This window comes from Schistocerca piceifrons, chromosome 2, assembly GCF_021461385.2.
Source record: "Schistocerca piceifrons isolate TAMUIC-IGC-003096 chromosome 2, iqSchPice1.1, whole genome shotgun sequence".
Lineage (NCBI taxonomy): Eukaryota > Metazoa > Arthropoda > Insecta > Orthoptera > Acrididae > Schistocerca > Schistocerca piceifrons.
Window position 1 is genome coordinate 288140885 of NC_060139.1, and position 7218 is coordinate 288148102.

Here is a 7218-nt window from a genome sequence, read left to right on the forward strand (position 1 = left end):
AAACCTGCCTGTATCCTGGTGGATTCATCGAAAGCGTTAGAAATGGCGAATAAACGTGTGTGTTTGTGTGTGTGTGATTTTAATCTCCGTTTTTAGGGAAGGACATTGAGTCACGTTGAAATTTGTATACAGGGTTAACCAGATCTCCACTGACAACATTTCAGAGGTTGTTCATGGATAAATCCTGATTATTTTACTATAAGGAACGCACGGCATGCGACAGTACGTTACAGAGTGATAATATGACTACGAATTTTTCGGTTTGTTCTGCAACAACCCTCACTCGAATCACTGTGCTGTGACGTGGTCGCCGTCAGTGCGGGAACATTTCACTATTCCGTCGTTGTGCCGTTCTTCCACTGCTTTCAGTGAACCCACACACGAGCTGCATGTCGGCTAAGTCTTCAACAGTAAACCTGTCCTTAAGGACCACTGTGTATCACTGTTAACGTACAGCTAACACTGTTGGACAAATAAAGCGCCACACAGGATCGACCAGAACTGAATGAAGATTTGAGGGCAATGAGGTACGAATGGCGTATTACTTCTGTCAACAGGAGGGGCCGTGTACTAACGAAAACAACAGACACAGGATGCGGTCGATATGTGCACTGTTGTGCACTATTTTCGCGCAATATAGGTGCAAAGCTAACTGGCTCAAGAAGCCAAACGAATTGCAGTAAGACTGTAACGTGCCGCTGCAGACCGTGGGTCCCTCATGACCGAAATATACACGAGATGTTCTTGAACAAAATCTGACAATTTGTCTGTGGAGTTCTGGTTCACCCTGTGCTTTTAACTTTTACATCAGTACTCCTGTAATAGCTTAGTGCTCGGTCACTGCGACCTGTGTATAAAGAAACAATTTTCCGGATATGTTACCGGGTGGTCACATTCTTTTGCAGGACAACGGTAATGAATGCAACTAGCAACAGCGACCGAAACGTTGCTTTGTACCAGTGCTTCTCAAACTGTAGTGCGCGGCCCCAGGCTGGAGGGGGGGGGCGGTAAGGCAAGGGGGGCGGAACTAACACGAATGGCGCGCAAGGGGAGCGCATATGTTAAGAAAACACTCTTAGTAACAAACAATTACCTTTATCTTTCGCTTCGTTGATCTAGACTGAATTCCGCCCGAGATGCCGTAACTACGGCGCGCTGTGCATGCTTTGGCTCGTGTATCTCGACACCTCCTTATAGTCTTCCAGACTTCGCAAGGAAGACTTGACTGCAGCATGGAGCGGTTCCTGGTTGGATACACACAAGAAGACACGAGTGCTCCATTATCTGGAGGAGGGGAGCGAGATATCCAAAGGCTAAAACGAGTATGTATGATCAGAACTATTTATTGCTAGGCTTCACGAAAACTACGATCAGCAGTGAAGAACGTCCGTAATGTGTATATTTGTTTAACCATTTTAGCTGCTGATAGCATAAAAGCTCTCCGTCTTCAGGCCACAAGTGGCCCATCGGGACCATCCGACCGCCGTGTCATCCTCACTGAGGACGCGGATAGGAGGGGCGTGTGGTCAGCACACCGCTCTCCCGGTCGTTATGATGGTTTTCTTTGACCGGAGCCGCTACTATTCGGTCGAGTAGCTCCTCAGTTGGCCTCACGAGGCTGAGTGCACCCCGAAAAATGGCAACAGCGCATGGCGGCCTGGAGGGTCACCCATCCGAGTGCCAGCCACGCCCGACAGTGCTTAACTTCGGTGATCTGATGGGAACCGGTGTATCCACTACGGCAAGGCCGTTGCCTGCTGATAGCATGAAGCCTAAGAAATAAGTTCAAATGGTTCAAATGGCTCTGAGCCCTATGGGACTTATCATCTGAGGTCTTCAGTCCCCTAGACTTAGAGCTACTTAAACCTAACTAACCTATGGACATCACATACATCCCTGCCCGAGGCAGGATTCGAACCTGTGACCATAGCGGTTGTGCGATTCCAGACTGAAGCGCCTAGAACCGTAAGAAATAAGTAAAACCAAACAGTCTGAATTAACGGAAAGTTCAAAAGAACTTGTCATGAAACCCAGAAGATCTTGGTTAAAACGACGAATATGACTGCTAAGACCCTTCTAGACTCTGGCCAGATTTTGTATAGGATTGCTAAATACAAGAAACCACACACGGTTCCAGAAACTCTGGTTTTACCAGTATCGATTGATATACCAGCAAAAATGTTTGGTGACTTATTTGCTCGACAGTTGAAGAATATTACTGTGTCTAATGACTCATTGCGCAGAAGAATTTTAGACACGTCTGACGATTTATTCGAGCTTTAATCGACAAATTTGCCCACAACCGTTTTTTATTTCAAGTGGACGGACCGACTGATACTCATACATATCCTCAATTGATCGCTTATGTTCGTTTCGTTGGCGAGTTTAACATTCGAGAGGTATTACTTACCTGTGAGCCGATACTGAAAACAGCTTCAGCTCAAACCCTTTTTGACACGTGCAGTACATTTAATTAAAACTGGATATCATGGAACAGTGCATTGGAGTATGCACAGATGAAGCCCGCTCAATGTCTGGAATTCATGGTGGATTGCAAGCGAAAGTTAAAGCTCTAGCTCCTTATGCAGTATGGACCCACTGCATGATACATCGGGAGGCGCTGTGCGCTAAAGAATTCAGCGCATCCTTCACAATGTACTGCAAACGGTAGTAGAAACAGTTAACATTGTTACGCAAATCTATAAATTCAAGGCTTTTTAAGTGCTATGTCAGAAGATGGATTCTGAACACTGTTCTTTTATAGTACCTCTGATGCTCGATGGCTTTCAAGGGGTAAAGCACTAAAAAGAATGTTTGACTGAGAAATGAGGTATTCGGCTCCTTGAAGGAGAGAAGTCACTCTCTGGCAGACTGTTTCAGCAACGCAGATTTTCTATTGAAAGTGGCTTTCCTCACTTACGTTTTTGAGAAACTAAATATTCTTAACAGTTCATGGTAATGAGGCAAATGTATTATCTTGAAATGAAAATGTGAAGTCGCGCTTAAAGAAATCAGAGCTGTGGCAAAACCGAACGGAAGGTTGAGTGCTGGATATGTTCCACTCTCTTGCGGATAGCGCGATATGTCCAATGGAGATAAAAGCCTGCTCTCTTCATCATGTTTATTTCAGCGACGATTCTAATAAATTTAGTTGTATTTCAGATCTATCCAAAATGCTTCAGGACCTTCAAGCCTAAAAATAAAAGAGCAAGAACAACTTATTTATTTCACTTGTGATACTTGACTGAAGATTAAACTTAATGAAGTGTCTTTGTTAGAGTTTTGGATACATATTTGTATTAGCGAGGAATTCCCAACGCTGAGCCAAAATGCGTTGAAGATCCTGATTCCTTTTCCAAGACTATACGTATACAAGCCTGGGTTTTCAGCTTTAACACTTATGAAGTCGAACTACCACGTAAAGTTAAGGAAAGAACTTTGAATCGCTGTTTCCGCTATTGTAATTATGTACACTGTTTTTCACATCTTTTATACTTCACTTTGACCTGGTATCATTCGTTTACACAAAATTCGATTTTGAAAAAAATCGAAAGGCTCTGAGCACTATGAGACTTAACATCTGAGGTCATTAGTCCCCTAGACTTAGAACTACTTAAACCTAACTAACCTAAGGGCATCTCACACATCCATGCCCGAGGCAGGATTCGAACCTGCGACCGTAGCAGCAGCGCAGTTCCTGAACGATTTTGAACATAATGTACTTTCCAGTGAACAGACTCTTATTCTTCTGAGATTAAATTGACACCATACAGAGAGGAAACGCTATTTACAGCCAATGTTGTCCGATAGTTCGGTTTTCAGAGAGTATCGCTGCCCCACTTCGAGAAGAAACTTTGCGCTGCAAGTAACTCCTACAGTTTCATCTTTTCAGGTAATTCAGCTTCCTACTTGTGTTCGGCAACTCCCTGAAGTAACAGAAACCTGCAACAATCTGAAGCGATCCATCTCTGTAATACCTACTAGGGCGACATAGTGCCAAACACGCCGAGATTGTATATTCTACTGCAAACGAACTTCTAAAGGATTTATTTTTCTTGACGAAGTTCCTAGAGTGCATGCATACATGAAACCTGCCTGTATCCTGTTGGATTCATCGAAAGCGTTAGAAACGGCGAATAAACGTGTGTGTTTGTGTGTGTGTGATTTTAATCTTGGTTTTTAGGGAAGGACATTGAGTCACGTTGAAATTTGTATACAGGGTTAACGAGATCTCCACTTTCTTCTCAAAAGCAAGCTTATCCGTCACCTTGAAATTTGTAATTTAAATTGTTAATGCTCTTGTAATCCTTGTTTGCTGTATTTTAAATATTGTTCATTTCATAGGTTTTGAATAAATGAAAATGTGATAAAGATAAACAGTTTCTTCCGTATTTTCTTTATAATAATTCATATAGTTTTGGTTTCTGTTCCGTAAAATCCTTCGAAATTGAATTTGTGGAACAGAGAATAATGCAAAAAACATATAAAGATGACTATTTCCGTTAATAAAAAAGGCTGTTGGTGGGGGCGGGAGGCTGATAGTATTTTTCCTCGTGAAGGGAGAGGCAGAGGGAAAAAGTCTGAGAACTACTGTGTAGGGTAAGATGCCGATGCAGTCAGCAACTGTAACGGTTCGGCTATGTCGATCATTCATACGCTTGTTTACCCCTCTAACGAATATCAAAAATAGGAGAATGTGCAAAGAAAACTTGCAGAGCGACAAGGTTAAGTCACAAGTGAGGAATAAAACATATATTAATTTGTCCTAAAAATGTTCTAGAAAGTACTGTTATGACACCACGCAGCAGGAGTGACAATGTACGGAACTCCAAAGTGCGTCGGGACCCCATTGCTGCTGCTCAGGAAGTGAAGTTACCCAGATGTAAAACGCCAGTCGTTGTCTTGTGTAACTTGCTGATTCACGTAATGCTTTATGTTGCACCAGTCAGATTATCATTTGAAGTTAATGTATAACTGATTTCACATTTAAAAGAATAGACAGGGAAATACGAGGCGATTTAGTTTGTGGTGTGTGCTATCGTCCAGTAGAAGATGCGTAAAGGGTAATTAAAACTACGAAGTACAGGAAAACCGTATATTTGGAGTTGACTGAGAAGATCTCTGGTAGATGAATTGATGGAGCGTCAGATTGTTGTGCGAAGGGTGTAAAGGACTAGAATTAAAACGGAATCACAATACGACAATAAATCAGTTCCCAAGCCAACAAAATAATTTAAAAAAAGAATTTTTGTGTACAGCAAACCAAACCACAGAGAAAAAAAGAAGAGTTTAGATAACAATACCGAAATTGTTCCCATGAAACTTAAAGGTCTCTTCATCTGTACCAATGTATTTGTTATCATACAAATAAAAGTTTGTTACGTTACAAAAAAAGTTCGAAACCCACTGATGGTGGTACTTTTTAACAGATTACGCGTGAAATTGTTATATAGGAGAACATTCTCCTGCCATGTAAAAGGACGTTTCGGAGTTTGTAGCAATGTAATTTTGGCACTTTGCTTTCGCTTCGTTAGTTGAAAGTAGCAAACCTATAGCTTACATTTGTATAGATAGGTGTGGTGTTATCCATACAAATGTATAGGTTTGCAAACCTATAGTGTACAGTTGTATAGATACGTGTGGCATTACCTGTATAAATGTATAGGTTTGCTACTCTCAACTAATTAAGCGAAAACGGAGTGCCAAAAGAACATTGCTACAAACTCCGAAACGTCCTTTTACATGGCAGAAAAATGTTCTCCCATACAACAATTTCACATGTAATCTATTAAAAAAAAGCCATCAGTGGATTTCGAAGTCGTGACCTTTAGTTCAATGATCTGACGCTTCACGAACTTTTTTTTAAAATCTTATTTTGTTCGGTATTATTCGTTGCGGATGTCCCATGACACACGTTGAAGTTCATCGTTGATCCATTTACTCAGTTTTCTTATTACAGAGGGCAAATAATGATCTGACCGACCACGCTGAGCTCACTGTTACGGTCTTCTACACTACGCAGCTGTGGTGTTACTTTTAATTACTGTTTACGCGTATTCTACTGCACGACAGCACACAGCACGAACTAAATCGCTGTTTTGACTGATTCTCTTCCGATACACAACATGTGTTACAGATCTGAGTGTCTGGCATCTGGAGGTTTGGGTGTAAGAGCTATAGCAATACCATCAAGCACTTAGAGAGGACAAAGCACTGTAGAGAGGAAGAAGATATACAATTCCAGTGCACAAGCGAGCTTCTGCTTACTGAATACTTCTGACACTTGGAGGTGGAAAGGGGAATCTCGGTAGCGGCCGCTACCGTAAGCCGTCCGATACTGCAGGACTCTCTCCTATTTAATCTTAATTCTATTTTTAAACATTTCGCACTTGTAAACAGCTCCTGAACTATTGGTTTCATCATCACAAAATTTTCTTCTAAGTCTATTTTTACATCGTGGGCATGAATTTGTAATAAAAATGGGGGGTCGTCGTAGAATGCTGAAAGGCCAGCGCATTCTCTAACTCTGGGGCAGGGGAAATACATTGACAGCAGCAGTGGATGACAGAAGTCGTCTTTGTCTTGGAAAGCAACCTTATTTTGTTTACTAGTGCACCTAGCTGTCTACTAGTTCAGTGGTCCGAAGGCTAGCTTTACTCTCAAGCATCTCAGCAGAATCAGCTGAAGACTGTATGACATCTACATGCTCTCCCTGGATAGCTTTCATTGTTATGCTCCTTGACGGTGGTGGGGACTGACATGGGATAATTTGCTACTTATAAGCAACCCTCTTCTGATTGACAGAGTATCTCAATTACATTGGAACGTCTTTGCTTTCGCTGCTGCTGTTGTTGCAGAAGCTACCGCCGCTGCTGCGAGTTAAACGAGGGGACAGACATGATGGACATTGATGGTAAGCTCTTTTTTATAGGAAAAGTTCACAATTGTTATAACTCTTGCTGTCTTCAGTCCGAAGACTGGTTTGATACAGCTCTCCACAGCACTCTATTCTGTTTTAATAACTAGCCTTGTAATAACGTTGTAGAACATGTGGAATAATCGGGTCTACTGCCGGATGTTTGTGTCGCTCAGGCACAATAATTCGGCCACGTAACTCGTTGCCTTCTTCAGGTGCTACCTGAGACTGCCGTGTTGGAGGATCTTGTCCAACACGTTACAAGCAGCGCCAGGCGGGCGCGGACGGCAAAGAGAGCACTC

The 7218-nt window shown here is 42.2% G+C and overlaps 1 pseudogene; it reads right to left on the minus strand.

Annotated features, from left to right (window-relative positions):
* Positions 1-1637: 1637 nt before the first annotated feature.
* Positions 1638-1755, minus strand: LOC124778498 (annotated as a pseudogene).
* Positions 1756-7218: the final 5463 nt, after the last annotated feature.